The sequence below is a fragment of the Arachis ipaensis genome, chromosome B09 (genome assembly GCF_000816755.2).
Source record: "Arachis ipaensis cultivar K30076 chromosome B09, Araip1.1, whole genome shotgun sequence".
NCBI lineage: Eukaryota > Viridiplantae > Streptophyta > Magnoliopsida > Fabales > Fabaceae > Arachis > Arachis ipaensis.
The window spans coordinates 97978374-97997676 of record NC_029793.2 but is presented as its reverse complement, the minus strand read 5'-3'; the positions used below and the strand labels follow the sequence as shown (position 1 = coordinate 97997676).

At 31.7% G+C, this 19303-nt stretch overlaps 2 long non-coding RNA genes across 2 annotated transcripts; one reads left to right on the top strand and one right to left on the bottom strand.

The window, feature by feature from the left end:
- On the bottom strand, nucleotides 4885–5659 carry LOC110267023. Its single transcript, XR_002354312.1, has 3 exons — nucleotides 5374–5659; nucleotides 5220–5298; nucleotides 4885–5101 (listed from the first exon to the last, which is right to left on the bottom strand). It is a non-coding gene; the product is annotated as an uncharacterized LOC110267023 (long non-coding RNA).
- Nucleotides 7705–19120, top strand: LOC110267062. The gene is made up of 3 exons (XR_002354387.1): nucleotides 7705–7735; nucleotides 18731–18823; nucleotides 18935–19120. It is a non-coding gene; the product is annotated as an uncharacterized LOC110267062 (long non-coding RNA).

Below are 19303 nucleotides of genomic sequence, written 5' to 3'. Positions count from 1 at the left end.
GAATTCGAGTAGCTACGGTTAGAACTGGGTGTGGCTCGTAGCAATTGGTGATCTGAGAACAACAAATGGAAAGATTGGCGAGAATTAAAGAGAAATACGAACTAGAAAGCCAAGTTCAATAAAACCAAAAAGAAAAATATGTAATGGATCAAAAATATATTTGTTATCTATATGTATATACTCAACTAATAAGTCACCAAAAGAATATATTCAATTAATACACATTCAACTTTCTTTTTAATTATCACTAGTGAAAAAGAGGATTCAACAATAAAACTAAAATTAAAGAATTAAATTCATGATTAAAAAATAATGGTACTAACAGGAAAAAATATATTAATGATCTAAATTAAAAACATAAATTTTAAAATGGGAAAAATTAGTTAATTATAACTTTAATATGGAAACTAAATATGATTTGATATGGCATAGCAATGAGTAAAATGAAAAGTGCTTCAGTATATAAAGCAGCATAAATACAATAGCAAATATACTTTATGTAAAAATAACTATAATTCAATCTAATTACAATATCATAGCAACCCAACGCAAAGTTTACAGATTAATTAACAATTATTCAACCGATAATAACAGCAAAATTCACAGATTAATCAACAATTATTCAACCCATAACAAGTTCATAGATTATTAAACAATTATTATTAACCAATTATTGTTTTAAAAAATAAAATCCAGAAGCTAGAAGCACAAAACAGAGGGGGAACCGGACCTGTGGAACCAAGCCGACACCGGCGATGCTGGAACAGAGCTGCGCGACGGAGGGAGGAATGGAAACGGTGGAACAGATGGTGCTTCTAGAGATGAAATGATAACGATGGTGGAGAGCTGCAACAACCACGACTCTAATCTTCAAAGCTCCAACTTGCGTCAAAGACGAGAGTGCTTCAGTGCCTGGACGGAAGTCACGGACACAGCTCGCCGGCGTTGATAGGAAGGACGAGAGCGAGTGAGGGTGAAGGGAGGAAGATAGCTGCGCCGTTGCGTGGGTTGCTAGGGTTCCTGGGTTGGGAGGACAGTATAATCTCGTAATGCACAATGGAAAAATGGGGGTTTAGTGCATCCAAATGGCTGTGTTTTGCAGTTTTGCTAAATTTTTAAGTACTAACTCCATTGTTTACAATATTTATCATTTTAATTATTTACATAATGATTTTAAAAATATTAAATTAGTTAATAACAAAGAATAAGATTACTTACTGAAATATTTAGCAGCTTCTATATTATGTACACCAATTAAAAATATAACAATATCAATTTAAAATTTGAAACTACAACAAATTAAAAATATAATGCATAAAAAATAAAACAAAAAACATATTTTTACCAATGGAAAATAAAATCTAGAAAATATGGAATGAAATTAATTATTGATTTTTTGTTTCTTTGCAATTACCAGTAGATTAACGTTGTCATGAACATACGAAGACTTCAGAATAAGAAAAAAAGAAGGATTTTTCAGCTTTGTAAAGAAGCTTTCAACCATCTATATTTTTTTTCTCACATTGAACATGTTTTCTCTAGTTCTTGAAAAAAATAGACAAAAATAAAAAATTATTTAGGTAGAGAAATCTAATATTAACATAGTAATAAAAAAACTTTTGAAAAATATTCATTAAAACCAACATCAATTTTTTTAGCCAAAATTTAATACTTTGTTCTTTGAATTTCTTCAACTTGGTTTCAAATATGAGATGAACAACAAAATAAAAAAATAAACATAATCGAAGTTAGGTTTTAATTAGCTGCATTGTTGTTTCTCTTTGTCTTTGGTTTCATTGAACATCATCACCAACTACAATATAATCATGATCACTTTCATGAATACCACAATCTTATTCTTCTGGTTGGTTCCAACCAAATAAATCTGACCGAAATTCAAAATAATTCAAACTTATATGAAATAATAAATATATAGTTTAGTAGATAATTTCATGATAGATAACAACACAGTCATTTTCATCAGACAAAAGTGGACATACATGAAAATATATATGACAAGGTTTCAAGCATTCCACAAATGATATTATCTTATGCAAGTCAAAAACATAAAATTTAAAATTTTTTAAGAAACATTAAGAATAAAAAATATAGTTTATGTAAAAATAAATCAATTAATTAAAGTTAGAGTTAGAACCTTGAAAAAATGAATTAATCTCGTTTTTAATTTTCATGTGTTATTTTTACTATCTATAAAATTAGTGATTAATTAATGAAAATTTTAGGCAATATAAAATTTATGACCATACAAATTATGAAAAATAAAAGAAATAATAATTAAGAAACTGTAAAACATTACCAATTTGTAACTTATTTACCTTGTAAAATTTGTTTCAACCACCAATGATTGTAGTTTTTTTTGAATATTAGAAAAAACTGTATTTAATGAGTCAATTCGTATCTTCATCGTGACTAACCCAAATTTTGCCCCTTCCTTTTAATCCATCTAAGTATTGTCTAAAAAATGAATAAGGTATATGCTGTGTGTTGCAAATACAATTCACTCATTAATCAATTATTACACACTACAGCAGAGGCGGAATTTAGTGGCGCTTTTTTCTCCCTTCAGCGGCGGCGGCTTTAAACTGCCGCAAAACAGTTCACCGGCGGGTAAGGAGACCGCCCTGGTTATGTGCGCTGGGAGTGAGTTCAGCGGCGGTTTTCAGCAACCGCTGGTATAACCGCCGCTGAAGGTAGATTCTTTAGTTTAGGAATCAATTTAAAGTACAATGCAATGCTGTTCCCACTTTATGGGTAGCTACTAGCTAGTCTATCCGCTACGCGGCTACGGACTAAATCTCCAAAGTAGTCCAACAAATTCATTACTTTTATAACTTTAGCCCTTCAAATCCAAAATTCATTATAATAGTTCTCGAAATTCAGCTCTGGACACAAAATACAAACAATAAATACCCATGTGTCATCTATGCTTGTTAGAACTTACACACTCCTCTTGTATTTTACATTTCATTCATCAATCAGATCTAAACATGTATGAATGCTGCCAAACATCGAAAAGAACTAGGTTCACAATGTACAGAAAGTACAATCAACAAGCTTTGATAGAATCAATTTACCGGACACAATAGACCAGTCCCATTGAAAATGCAGCTAACTCAGGAACCGAGCAGCAAGAAGAAATAAGAATTGTACAATCACATGTACAAGTTTCAAAGAGCATCAACTAGGAAGCAAATGTAAAATTGTCTATTAGTCCAATTCTTACCTAATTAATTTGATAATATCCATGCAAGCTTAAATTCATGCTAGCACCATGCATTCACACGCTTGGAACAAGCATCACAGCATTTTATCATCAAAATTGTAAGGTATAGCAGGTCAAATTTAAAGGGGAAGTGAATTATCAGTAATGTTAGAGAGTGCCAATAGAAATAGAAAAGCACTATCCTGGTTCATGAATGGTTTTATTAGTTCACGGTCTTATTTCATTTAATCCAAGACACATGTTGGAGAGAATGAACAAGCAAATGTTAGCTTTATGCTTGTGGTACTAAAGATAACAAATGCAAATGCCTAATAGTACCTAGTTGGCCAAAACTGAGTTTTTATTAAAAGAAATAGTGAAAGATGCAACAAATTCATAGAAAGGCACAATGAAAATAAGACGGTACAACATATCCACAAATTGGGTTTTACAAAAATAATAATAATAACAATAATAATAAATTAAAAATTAAAAATTAAAAAATCATTAATCTCACTTTTTCCTTTACAATACCATAAACAGAAAACACTGAAACAAATCAAGAAATGATATATAAAACTTATTCGGCAGGTAGATTCTTTAGTTTAGGAATCAATTTAAAGTACAATGCAATGTTGTTCCCACTTTATGGGTAGCTACTAGCTAGTCTATCCGCTACGCGGCTACGGATTAAATCTCCAAAGTAGTCCAACAAATTCATTACTTTTACAACTTTAGCCTTTCAAATCCAAAATTCATTATAATAGTTCTCGAGATTCAGCTCTGGACACAAAATACAAACAATAAAGACTCATGTGTCATCTGTGCTTGTTAGAACTTACACACTCATCTTGTATTTTACATTTCATTCATCAATCAGATCTAAACATGTATGAATGCTGCCAAACATCGAAAAGAACTAGGTTCACAATGTACAGAAAGTACAATCAGCAAGCTTTGATAGAATCAATTTACCGGACACAATAGACCAGTCCCATTGAAAATGCAGCTAACTCAGGAACCGAGCAGCAAGAAGAAATAAGAATTGTACAATCACATGTACAAGTTTCAAAGAGCATCAACTAGGAAGCAAATGTAAAATTGTATATGCATTCTCTATGTACCCTTCATAAGTTAATAAGCGAGTATCCCCAAGCTATATCCCCAACTATTAACTATAATGCTAACCACTAAATGAATTATCATTTGAAAAGTTACTGGTTAAGTTTATTTTTTTCTCAGCCCGCAATAAATTTCTTGCTTTAATGTCTTTTGCAGATCCCTAATCATAGTGTTAGCAATTCTAATACATCATGCGAAAGGTACTCGAGGTGTCTACAGAATAAGCGAGTATATACTCTGATTAGAATTATCTTTTACAATTGTTTACAATCTGGTCTCATTACTTAAGAGACAAAATAACAGAGCAACCCATTCTTACTGATAGGGAACAAATGTATGTATACTGTGATTAGAATCATCTTTTACAAGATAAAATTACAATCTGCTAGTTAAAGGCAGATCAATTAGCTATCTAGCTAGTCAAATCTGAAGTGTTCAAATAGTTTACATTATGACAAAAACATAAAAATTATTACCCAGCTGAGGTTGCTCATTGTAGAACAAGTCGAATGAATGAAATCCCTAACTCTAAACAGCATCAATTAACCCAAATTGGCAGAATATATAGACAAACTCTCGATCAGTCTTCTGAACTAAGAATGTAAACAAGAAGGAGAGATCAGTTATTAAAGAACATACCAGATGAAAGGGGAGAGGCCACGATACGGTGATAGCTCAACTTGGCGGACGGCTGAGAACGGTGGAACTGTTTCACCCACGATTGATGAGAAGCACAGATGGCAGCTTGGTCGGCTTCTGTAATTGTGGGCAAAAGCTCAAGAAATTAGGGGTTTCTACAAAATTGGGGTAGTCGATTAATGGTTGTAACATGACAAGGAGGAACTCACAAATTGAATTATGATCAGGGGGTCACCTTGGTGGGTTCTTCCGCTGATGAATCAGGGCTTTCCTCCTATGTGTTTGGCGCGCTCCAAACTTCAACTCGAGGGTTTCTGAACAATTTGGGGAGAATCAATTGGTGGAAACGCGCGTAAGAGGGAATTAAAACTATTAATTGTAAAACTTACCTAGCGGCGTTTCTTGAAGTAGTAGCCAGGATACGTTGCTGAACGAGGAGTTGGCGTGTTTCGCGCCTCTGCTGTTGCTTCTCTTCGTGCCAAGAAGTCATGCCCAAAAGAGGGGGCTTGAAGAAATCGCTCCCAAATGAGCGGCAGTTGTCACTAGCCAGCCGCTATCCAGTGGTGCATGGCGGCATCTGCTAGACCGCCACTCACTTCTGCCGCTATCAATCGATTTCTCAGCGATTATGGGCGTTGCCACTATTTAGTCGCCGCTATCCTCCGCCCCTGCCGTAGTGACATATAAAAAACATATTTAGTATTTTATAAAATTTTTATTATGTAACTGTAAATAATTACAATATATTATATATTTAATTATTTTATAAAAAAATAATTATATAATAAAAAATATATAATATATTTATGCATAAAAATATAATAACATAATAATTAATATAATAATGATTTTAAAATTTTTAAATTAGTTAATAACAAAGAATAAGATTACTTACTAAAATATTCAGCAGCTTCTATACTATATACAACAATTAAAAATATAACAATATCAATTCAAGATTTGAAACTACAACAAATTAAAAATATAAAGAATAAAAAATAAAACAGAAAACATATTTTTATTAATAGAAAATAAACTCTAGAAAATATGGAATTAAATTAATTATTGACTTTTTGTTTCTTTTCAATTACTAGTAGATTAGCGTTGTCATGAACATACGAAGACTTCAGAACAAGAAAAAAAGAAGGATTTTTCAGCTTTGTAAAGAAGCTTTCAACCATCTATATTTTCTTTCTTACATTGAACATGTTTTCTCTAGTTCCTGAAAAAAATACACTAAAATAAAAAATTATTTAGGTAGGGAAATCTAATATTAACATAGTAAATAAAAAAAACTTTTGAAAGATATTCATTAAAACCAACATCAATTTTTTTAGTCAAAGTTTAATACTTTGTTCTTTGAATTTCTTCAACTTGGTTTCAAAAGTGAGATGAATAACAAAATAAAAAAAATTAACATAATCGAAGTTAGGTTTTAGTTAGCTGCATTGTTGGTTCTCTTTTTCTTTGATTTCCATTGGACATCATCAGCAACTACAATACAATCATGATCACTTTCATGAATACCACAATCTCATTCCTCCTAATTAAGAACTGGTTGGTTCTAACCAAATAAATTTGACCAAAATTCACAATAATTCAAACTAAGTTAGAAGAAATAATAAATATATAGTTTAGTAGATAATTTCATGATAGAGAACAACGCAATCATTTTCATTAGACAAAAATGGACATACATGAAAATATATATGACAAGGTTGCAAGCATTTCACAAATGATATTATCTTATGCAAATCAAAAACATAAAATTTAAAATTTTTTAAGAAACTTTAAGAATAAAAAATATACTTTATGTAAAAATAAATCAATTAATTAAATTTAGAGTTAGAACCTTGAAAAAATGTATTAATATCATTTTTAATTTTCATGTGTCATTTTTAGTATCTATAAAATTAGTGATTAATTAATGAAAATTTTAGCCAATATAAAAATTATTACCATACAAATTATGAAAAATAAATGAAAAAATAATTAAAAAACTGTAAAACATTACCAACTTGTAACCTATTTTCCTTGTAAAATTTGTTCCAACCACCATTTATTGTAGTTCGTTTTTGAATATTAGAGAAACCGTATCTAATGAGTCAATCCGTGTCTTCATGGTGACTAACCCAAATTTTGCCCTTCTTTTTAATCCATTTAAGTATTCTCTCAAAAATGAACAGGGTATACGATGTGTGTTGTAAATACAATTCACTCATTAATCAATTATTACATATAAAAAACATATTTAGTATTTTATAAAATTTTTATTATGTAACAGTAAATAATTACAATATATTATATATTTAATTATTTTATAAAAAAATAATTATATAATAAAAAATATATAATATATTTATGCATAAAAATTTTAACAAACTTTAAGAATAAAGAATATACTTTATTTAAAAATAAATCAATTAATTAAAATTAAAGTTAGAACCTTAAAAAAATGATATAATATTATTTTTTATTTTCATGTGTTATTTTTAATATCTATAAAACTATTGATTAAGTAAAATCTAAGATAAAGGATAAAAAATAACATATTTTAGATACAATTATGAGATTTTGTATACTAAAGTTAACTTCATAAGAATTTTGAGCAAAAGTTAATTTTGTAAGAATTTTGCATCCAAAACTTAACTTCATAGAAATATATATATGATAAAGATAGACTGGCCAAAACGAAAGAATTGCTGTCCAATTGTGAGATCAATATCCTGGTGATCATCATTGGAATTTGTTGTAGAAAATACATTATTCTCACTAACTTGTGCAGCACGCTATTAAAAAGGAAAAAAAAAAGTCAATCATCGTTCGATACAGATAAAAGATACATGTTAATTAGACTCAAGAATAAGAAAGTGATTTAAGAGTATCTAACTAAAGCCGAGTCCTGTATGATTTTATTTTGTATTTCAATCATAAAATTGGAAGTTAATATTATTACAAGAAAAACTATAAAAAAAATCAATGAAAAGAACAAGTGACATAATATCCTAATTCAAGAATTCAATAACAATATAAGTAGTGAGAAACACAAATGAAACTACTTCAAAACAAACTATGTAATTTGATTTATTTGAATAAATAATATACCAAGGGATTGCAGGGAATAACAGATGTTGGTGAAACACCATCAAATTGAACACTTGAGGTTGAAGCACCATCAGTGTTCACATAAGAATGAAGCTGAATAGCGTGATTAGATTCCAATGGAAAATTAGGAGCACACAACTCTAAAGGAAACAACTAAATTGAAAATGAATGAATGAACATGTCAGAATATTAGTTGTATTTGTAATGTACAAACCACATGAGATGAATATATAGACAAAAAAAATGATATTCCGACCTTTTCTTGATTCATGTTAAGTGCATCTTCAAAAATTTTGATGATTGATGAATCATCACAGATTGCACGAACAATATGAATAGATGTTTTTAACTCATAACCAATGGGTTTTGGATCTATAATGAATACCATATGCTTGTCCTTGATAAGTGAAATAATAGTATCTGGAACATTATAGTCATAAAATGACTGAAATACAAAAAGATAAAAAAAAATCAACATTAATAGGTTGTTTTTAAAACCATAACTTTGCAAATAGACAAATTTTGATACGTATCACAATTTATTGTTGTTACCTGTGAGAATCTTGGGTTCTCGCTTAAAAATTCAGAACAACTTTTGCTAAGAAGTTGAGAAACTGCATCATCACCTCGGACGAAAACATTGCACCCATTTGCACACTACTAGAAAACAGCAAATTACAGATAGATTTTTCCGACAGAATTTTTCTGTCGAAAATACCGATGAATTTTTGACAGATTTTCCGTCGGTAAAAAATAAAAAAAAATTTTCACAAAATTTACCGACAGATACTAATATCCCTCGGTAATTTTGTCGATAAAATTAAAATTAAAATTAAAATTTGAAACCATCGATAACAAAAAATCCCTCTGTAATCTTCTAATAAATCCCTCGAAAAATTTAATTAGGTTCACTCCTGATGAAACACACCATATTCGATGATGAAACTTCATTCAACGCAAAATCATCATTCATCTTCTTCGATCTTTCGTTTAAGCTTGCTCTCCTCTTCTAGCTCTCTCTCTCTCTCTCTCTCTCTCTCTCTCTCTCGTTGAAAATAGGGCAAAACTGTAACTTCTCGGTCACTTCTGCTTTGTCGCCACTCGTGTTGCACAAGCTCCCTCCGTCACTACTCGCTTGCAAGATCTCTTTCCGCTGCCGCTCGCTCGCATGAGCTCCCTCCTCTGCTGCTCGCGTTGCACGAGCTCTCTCTGCCGTCTATCAGCTTATGTCTCTCTTTGTCTTGCGCCATCCATCCTCGCTGTTCACAGCCTCATCGAATCATCGTGTCACCAGATCTGAAACCTACATGTACGTCTTTATCTATTTTAGATTCTGGAATTGCTATCGATCTATATTTTTTTGTTGAATTCAAATGTTCATACGTTATTGTTGCATCTAAAACTCGATCTGTTCCACTTTCATTTTGTTCATACGTTGTTTGTATTTTGCATTTGAAGGAACTATAAATACCAGTTCATGAAATGCAATGTGCTAATTACATAGATTGAAATTACTCTGTGACTGATTAGAATGAGATTATCAACAATAATTTTGTGCCCTATCAATATCGTAAACCATCTCATAAATCTAAGTACTTTGACAAATATCAGTTGATGTTAATAAACTGTGTTCTTTGTTTCAGCTTGCTCTAGGTGCTGTAAATTCAGAGGTTCTTCTTGAAAGGTATGAGCTTTAAATTATTTACATGATTTTCATATGCAATATTGAAGGAATAAGCTAAATTTTTTGCATCTATTTGTTTATTATCTATAGGTTTATTAAGGAACGAAAAGAAAAGGATCCAGATGTTGAGATTGCAGTTGCTTATTGAGTTCTACTATAATGGAGGATCTTTGATAAGTTCTGTGATTCTTGGTGCTTTACTTCTGAGTGCTATTTTGTAAAATTAAATTAAGCATAGTTCATATTCATCAGCATGGGAATCAGATTTTCAGAGATACACACTCTTCCAACTACCTTTTTCATAAAGGTTGTAGCTAGCTTCCAAATTCTTTTAATTTCTGTTGAGTTCAATTAATTTTGTTTAGTTAGTTTGATTTTAGTAATTAGTTTAGTTAGATTTGTTTTTTGATTAGTGAATTTTTAGGTTGTTAAAATAGGATTAGATTAGGTTTTGATTTTGAATAGCTAAGAAATGTTTAAATTGTTAATCTGGATTACTGAACATTATTAATATGAGCTTGATGAATGCTATAGTTGTTTAGGAGCTCACTATTGTCCTTTAATTTATTGGTTTAGTTATAATCTATTGATGATCTATATTGGAATTCGAATATAGAATATTAGTAGAATAGAATATTAACAATCTTTTTCCCCCTCTTTTTGGATTCTTTTACCTTGGTTATTTTCATGCATGCCCCATTTTCCACTTCTTTCTAATTGTGGCACTTGAAAGTGCTTGGAATTGGAACTAGTTGTGTGTGAGATCTTGTATTTCGCTGACAAGTCAGAGGTACCGTTTTGTTTTTTCACAAGTTTCCTTCTTCAAATTGAACTCAAGGTTTGGTTTTATTGGTGTTTCGCTGAAAACTTGCCAGATCTAACTTGCCAACTTTTTGTAGCACTTTATTCACCTGGAGGGGTTTATACTCATCCTGCCATTCCTATTGTAAGTCTAGCTACTTTCATGCAATTTATTTCATGGTTTATGAAAAATTGGAGCTTGTCTTGTTCATTGCCCATGAATGTTTGGCTTCTACTATAATGATATCAATCAATAGTTCATAATAGGATAAGAGAAACTAATATACTGAAATGACAAATGTGTTTCCTTTGATCCTGTTTGTGTACCTAGATAATTCAAATATTTATATTTATTTATTTTATTATCATAAAAGCTTTTCAGTCCTTAATTATATATGCTTTTTTTTCACCCTCCAGGTTGGAATTGAAATGCAGAGAAAAGCAGTATTGCCGTTGAGGGACACAAAAAGCGGCAATGCGAACCAGATGAAGGCTCTGTGCGGCAAGAAAGCTTTGGTGAAGCTTCTGCGATGGCATTTTGGTGAAGCTTCTGTGCTGTTCTCTCAGGTTCATTTTTGCTATGTTTAATAGACTTGAGTTTTGGCAGAGCAGGAAATTGTTTCTGTTAGGAAATCAACCAAATTGATAAACCCTTGGGGGGAAAATTTTAACAATGTAATTCAAGCTGGTTATTGTGAATTAAGTTAGTGGCGGATGTATGTCTCAATTGGCTATTAATTATACTGGGACAAGGTTTGTACTTTTCCAATCCTTTATATGAGTTTTTTCACATGATAAAGCTACATTCTGTTTCAATTCTTTACACTTGCAGTCCTTGAAGATATACATCTGCTTTTGTTTACATTTTAATTTTTCTAACATATATTGCTAGGTAAGATAGATCAGTCAATATGTTTCTTTAGCTAGGAAAGTAGTATTCCAATTAAAAAGTTTTGATAAGCCAATTACTTGGGAAAAGACAAGATACCCTAAAAATGCAAGACTATTCAGCTTGCTTGATATGTAACAAGTCCATTGCACCAGTTTTCCAGCATCAACAGCTTTAAAGTTCTCCTCATTATTTCAGTCTTAACTTTTTTATTATTTTTATGGTCATGAACTCAGCCTTTTCAAACAATTGCTTGTATTAATTATATTAGTCCTTATCTATATTTAATTGTTCAAAATTTGTGCTCATTTTAATTTATTCATTTGATCATTCACATTTTAAATTGTGTTTTAGTTTAGTCTTCTATTATTATCCATCAGTCCCATTAAGAAAAGTAATATTATGTCACTAATTCATTATGCCAATTGCCATTTTAACTTCATGTTATTAGTTATGTCACTTTGGGTAATTACTCTCACTGACACTGACATTGGCACTATAACACATCATCAAATTTGATAGGACCTTATAATAATCAAAGAAATTATCCTCTTTCTCACATGTAAGTGATATAACTCTTTTAATATATTTTTTTTATTTTGTGATGCAGGGTGAACGAAGTTTCCATCTGTTTGGGTTTTTCATTTGTGTTTCGTCAACTGCTGCCAGAGCATTCAAATCGGTGCTTCAATCTATTTTTTCATTTGAGGAGAACAATGCTTTCTCTGTGTTGTTGGCTTATGTATTTTTCAACTTGTTCATCAGGGTTCACTGAATTATATTAGTTCCCAAGTAAAGTTGGCCCTCCTTATCTCTCCCAAGTCTTGAAGACATACTTAATAAATTTTTAACCCTTTAATTCTTATCTTCTGTGAGCTCTGAAGCAATGGTAAGAGGATTGGAGGAGTTAGTAATCAATATATAAACATTCACGTGCCTTTTACTTAAGAGTTTAAAATTTTAATAGAGAGGGTTCATGACTACTATTATGCCTCTTATTATTAGGGGTGAGCACGGGTAGCGGGTATCCGATTACCTGTCCGAATTTGAATCGAACCAATTAAATTGGTTTTGAAATTAATGGGTAATCGGGTCCAACTTGAACTAAACTGATGATTTTTGTTAGTGATTGGTTCGGATATCGGTTTTAGGAGTGCGGAATCCGAACCAACCCGCAAACCCGATCATATATTAATTAAATAAAAAAAATAAAAAAATATATATGGCTTTTCCATTAGACAATGATTATTCATTATTAATATGTTTGGATTTTAATGAGTTTAGTTTTTAATGTTTTTAGTGTTTAACATGTTTAGATTATTTCTATTGATATTACATGTTTATTGTACTTGTTAAATTTTTAAGATAAAAATTTAGTTTTTTTTTTATGAATTTCAAAGTCATCGAGTACCCAATTATCCGAACCGAACCAATCCGTTCTTAATCGATTTGGTTTGGTTCGGGTACATGTACAAAAAAATGCAAATCCAAACCAAACCGAATCAATTACATTTTGATCGGTTCGGTTCCAATTTTACCATAAACCCGAACCAAACCGACCCATGCTCACCCCTACTTATTATGTTACAGTTTTCTAGAAAAACTCGTCTACCATCTAGCCATTCTGGTCCCAGGACTTACATTATTGAAGCCTAGATTTTACTTCCAATTAGAATCCTCCTTGAGCACAAACCTCTTTAAACCTTAGGATGACCAATTGACCAGAAAACTAAGGTGGAGACACCTCCAGGCTTAGTTTACATTTCCAAAATACTTTCTTATGCATAAGCTGGTCAGGATCAAAGTGTGGACAAAGCACAAAATTCTGCTCAAGTATACTTCTTTAGACAGATAGATATAGTTTATTTAGGAATTAGTGTTATGTTTAGAAGCGATGTTGAAAACAAGACTTGAGCAATTTTATTTCAGTTTAGACTAACATTAGCTATGCCATTTGTACTTGTATCAATAGTACAATGTATAACTCTATTTTTATTGCGCTGTAAAATTGAAAACCCAAGTTTTGCAGAGCCTGTTTTGTGGAATTTGTGATTTTAGTCTAGACCTATTTTTATGGAAATTATTTTGAGGTCTTTCAAGGTGCTAATGCACTATGATGGAATACAAAGTAAAATGGAGTATGGAAATGAAAAATGAGCATTACGATTACAGGAATTTGTATCATATATGCGTGGAGTCATGGATTCATTATATAAGCTTGATTTTCTGGTTCATTCAAAGTAATAAGATTCAATTGAATGAGGTCGTTTTATTTATAATTAAATTACTTTCTGTATACGCACTTTGGTTTATAAGCCTGTTTTAGGATTTGTTCTAAGTTATTTTTTTCTATCCCTTCTTAACTCATTTCCTCACTTTTCCAAGTGTCCTATCCCCTCTGTTCTATGGTTTAATGTAAAAAACATCTATTCCTTTTGACTAATGAAACACTGTTGGAATTTGCTGGGATTTGCAGGTGCAACAACAATATTTGGTTATTCCTTCAATGCAAAGCCATGAATAGATGCTTCAACGAATCTCAAATTTTCACTTGATGGAGTCACTTTTGTCCTTGCAGTGGCACGACTTTTCTCTATTGATTGGTACAGAAACCGAATCAATGGGAAGCAAGAAGTTATGATAGGATACTCGGACTAAGGAAAAGATGCCGGTCGTCTTTCTGCGGCTTGGGCACTGTACAAGGCTCAAGAGGAGCTCATAAAGGTTGCGAAGGATGTCAGTGGATATGTAAACATTGTATATATAACCTATTCTATGATGTCTGCTGGATATTTAGATCAGCATCATATGATTGTGTCTCTAATACTATTGTTATTTATATAATAAGACTTTGATCCCTTATGATGGCATATTTGGTTATATAAAAAATGTTTCATATTTTTATTTTATTTTATTTTATGTTTTTAATACTAAAAAACAAGTTTATTTTGCAATGAGAACATTTTAAAAAATTCTATTTTATTTTACAGACGGATTTACAGACGGATTTTCTGTCTGTAATGAGAGTGTGAGATAGTTTTCTAAGGTTCAAATTACAGACGGAAAATCTGTCGGAAAATCCGTCTATAATTACAGACGGAAAATTCGTCGGAAAGTTCGTCGTCTTAGGGAAATTGATAGAGAATTTACAGAGGAAAAATCCATCGGTAACTGGTAAAAATCCGTTGGTAATTTTCCGATGAAAAAAAATCCGTCGGTAAATAATTTTCGACGAGGCTTTTACAGAGGGACAAAATCCGTCGGTAATTTCGTCGGTAACTAAAAATTCATCTGTAATAAAGACTAAATCTATCTGTAAATCTGTCTGTATTAATCCATTTTCTAGTTGTGGCATGTGTAACAAGTATCTTGATCCGATAGCTTCATGTAATTGACAACATTAGGGGTTTTAAAAAAAAAGGCAGGCAAAATAAATCGAAAAAAATTTAAAATAAGTAAAAAGAATACCTTGGAATCACATCAACACATTCCACCCGACACATACTACAATAATATACATCTGCTACACGAGATACCGGTGCACCGCACAAACACGCAAAAGAGAACCACTTTTGGTTCTTCAACACAGAGACTATATTACCAAGCAAGAAACACATTTCATCCTGCATTACATATAATATACACACATGTATAGATTAAATATACAATATGTGAGAAGAAGGATAATAAATAAGAATTAAACGAAAATGATTGAACTTCTAATTTAAATGGGTTCTACACTATTTGACGATGCAGACAATATCTTAATAGACATAACATCATCAAGCATGTCTCTAAGAGTCTCCAATTATAATGGAACTTCAGTAGCTACTTGATGTCCATGTCTCCCAACTTGTGTATATTGAATGTAATCACCAAAGATTGGAGTAAATACAAGACCACCAACAATATCCTAATTAATATAAAGTTCACACAAAAAACAATATAATAAAATGTAAACAAATAAAAGCTATCATTAGTAACAGTAAATAGAACATCTACGTACATTATCAGACTTTTCTACCTCAGCTTTTTCAAAAAAAGGTGGATCACCAAGAACATTGATAACCTTAAATGTACCACAATAACTTTTATTGCTAACTTTCTTGGTCTGAATCTTACAAACTGTCTTCATGCCAATAAGATGTTGGAACAAAGTAGGACAGTACAAAAACTGGATTCCTTGGTGTCATTCAAAGAAATAATTCATATTAACTTAAGAAAATAATTCACATTAATAACCAGTATATAGAATATCAATGGTTATATTTTCAAATTTATTATATATATTAGAATTAGAGTTTGATTAAACAGGATAACATCCATATTCATCACCTCATCATTGTTTTCTTTGACCAAGAATGCCTCAGAAAAAGTTTTTCCAAGTAATTTAGTCACTGAAGTATCCAACAACACAAACATGGTAGTAGAAGTACCATCTTCCACTACAACTTTAACCCTATACCTAAAAATAAATAAATAAATATAATACATGAATACATGACTGATTTTTCATGCACTTACTTAATTATATACCAATAAATTTATCATAGAAAATAAAAAACAAGAGAATAATATGCATGCATTTACTTGATAATAACATGTTCAGATTCCCGGTTGCACAAGTGACAACAGAAAACATTATCATTTCCTACAATTGGATGACCACAAATACAACAGAAGTACCACCATTCAGGATCATCAACAACACTCGTAATCTTCCTCGGTACAAAGAACTACCCATCCTGCATTTTTTACAATTGCACAAAATAAACATGTAAAGACAAAACCAATCAAGCATAATTTTACGGAAGAGTAAAAAATATTAAAACAACTGAATTATCATATGAAGATCTTAGAACACCCAAAAATATATACACCTTCTCATTAGATTTTAAATTAGCAATCGTTCTCATGAGTCTCCAGTCAAAAGTTTCATCATCAATCTCGCAATATAAACCTCTTGGGTCAGCATAAATCAATCTTGAGAAATGGCATTTCACAATACTAAATCTGAATGAACATGACAAAAAAAAAAAAAGAACTAAAAATTATTAAATAACAATACTTATTGATTTGACTAAAAATTTGTAACATAACTTAACAAACAAATAGAAAAAACAATAGATATAAGAAAATGTATGTGCTGACTAAGGAAGTCAACGGACTCTTCTAAATTAGGATTCACAGAAATAGTGGATACATTCAAAACATTCTGTAAAACAACTTTATCTAAAGAAAAAAACAAAGAAGTTAAGAAAATTAGTAAGATGGTACACAAAAAAACATAACATGTAAATTGAAATCATCCAAATATTAACTTGTTTTCCCTTTGACCTTAAAAGATTCCAAAACAATTACAGGCGCTCTCTGATATTTGGTTAACAGAGTTATATCCAACATCGGGAAAAAGTCTCCAATAATATTTCACTGGATTTTTTTGCTGTATTGTACGAACAAATAAAAATATCAACGTATATAAAAGAATACTTAAAAATACTTTTATAGTGAACTAAAGCATAAGAACATGAAGTTTTCATGAATACAGTACTAATCTATAACTAATATTGAGTACCCATTAGCATATAGCTGAAGGATGACAACAGTGAAAGTTTTTCCATTAAAATCTATATCATCCCCTCTTCTTAGATCACAAAGAATTCCAATGAAATCTGTATAGCACATAGGAAAACATGTTAGATACTAACCTAACAATTTCTAGTATCAGGAATTATAAAATTTTATTAACAGATTTGATTGGATTTATTTAAAAAATGTAAATTTGAATGCTAACATAAATAAATTGATACTGAATATTACCTACTAAATAATCATAATCAACCTTTCTTTCTAGTATTTCATCAATGTAGAGGAGTTCTAAACCAGAAGATGATATAGTAGGATCTGGACTATTGATGACAGATGTATCCTCATTGAAAATAATCTGGAACTTATGTTTAGTAACTCTCAATGCTCCTAAGTTAGGGATAACAATGAAATTAGAAAGTTCATAGATATTTCTTTCTTTTAGAACACCCGAAAAGATAGCTACATCAGGATGCTTAACAGTTGCCTGAACTTTCTCCAACTACAAAGAAATATGAAAAACAAAACAGTTAACAATTCTCATGTGAAAAACAAAAAGCCCAAAAGTAACCAACTGATATTCCAAGTCTTAAACATTAAATAATGTTATTAAAAGGAAGAAATTAAGAAATCCAAAACTACATGATAACTTACATCTCCATCCATCAAAATCAGCTGTAATAATTCTTGTTTTGATCCCTCATGTAAGACCCAAAATCTTTGAAAAGTCTTATTATGATCAAGTCTCAAATCATACATGTATTTATAGCCTTAATTTCAGAGATTATTTTATTAAGGATAATTAAGGCAATTTTTAATTTATTGGATTTGAGATGAGTTATGATTATTATCCAATTTTATAATTATTGGGTTATTTTCTATATTTAAATTATAAAGTTGATAGTTATGAAATAATAAGGATTTTATATGATATGGACTAAATAATCAATATTTTAGTATATTGATATTGCTATTTTGGAAAAATGAAGAAATTAAGTATATTATTTCTAATTATCTAATTTGGGCATTTTGTTGAAAATAATTTGTAAAAGTGATGAGTAAATAGTATTTTTCTATATACAAATAAAGTTGGATTTAAATTGGATTTCAATTACTATATTATCCCTATTTTAAGTGAAATTACCAAAATACCCCTAACCCTAATTTTTACTCAAAAACCCTATCCCACTCATCTCTCACTCCAGCGCCGTTTCACCCCTCACCACACAGAACTCACAGTTTTCCCCATATCCACGAAGAAGGAAGAAACCGTGAGCCAGCGGAAGGGAGAGAGAGGGAGGCGCGTCTCGTCGCCGTTGAGTTGGAGGGGAGCTGTCTGCAGTGCCTCGGTGTCGCCGTTCAGTTCACCACCATGCCGCACCGTCATCCAACCGGTCGCATCTCACTGCCATCGCTGGGTAGACCGCACGCTTCCGAGGTCCTTGCCGCCGCCTTGGAGTCCGCCGTCAGGTCGAGTCGAAGAAGGAGGGAGGCATGGGGTCAGCGTCGCGACCAGAAGGGAGATCTGAGAGAGGAAGAAGAGAGCGGAGGGGGCCTTGCCGCCGTGCTCAGCCCTTTGCGTGCCCCGCCGCGCCTCGCCGCCAGTGCCACCGTTGTTTTTACATTGGTTCTCCTTTCCGTTGAGTTTCTGGGAACCTCATTGTCACTGTATATGGTTCAGGTCATAGCTGCCGCTTGAGGTGGCTGCCGGGTTGCCGCCGAGCCGGTTTGTAGACCACCGCGGTGTCGGTTCAGCCGTTCCTCCTTCGGTTCGGTAAGCATTTTAATTTGAAAGCCCTTTTGTTACTGTTCCGTTATCTCACGCTGAGGTTTGTGGCATTAATTGCTATAAGATTGAGTTTCGATTGTTGTATGTTGCGAATAGTGTTGCTTTGGTTATTGCGAAAGTGGCTGGGAGCTGAGGTTTTGGTTGCCGTCAGTTCGGGTTGTGCCGGAAAGGACTCCATGAGACGTTTGGATTATGGAATTGCATTTTGAGGTAGGGGCGCTTTCCAAAAACTATGTTTTGTGTATTGGAATTATTACATATGGATACTGGTGTGAGATATTGTGTATTTGGTGATTGTATCGGCCTTATGTATAATTTGATTGTATCGAATGATTATGAATGTTTGTTTGGCTGAATTGTTGTGCGGCTTTGTGAAATGTAATGTGAGTTTTTGAGAATTGAACAGTTCTTCTTTCCGAAAAGATTTCCGACTTTACTTTTATTGTAAACCGTTGTTTTTGAAAA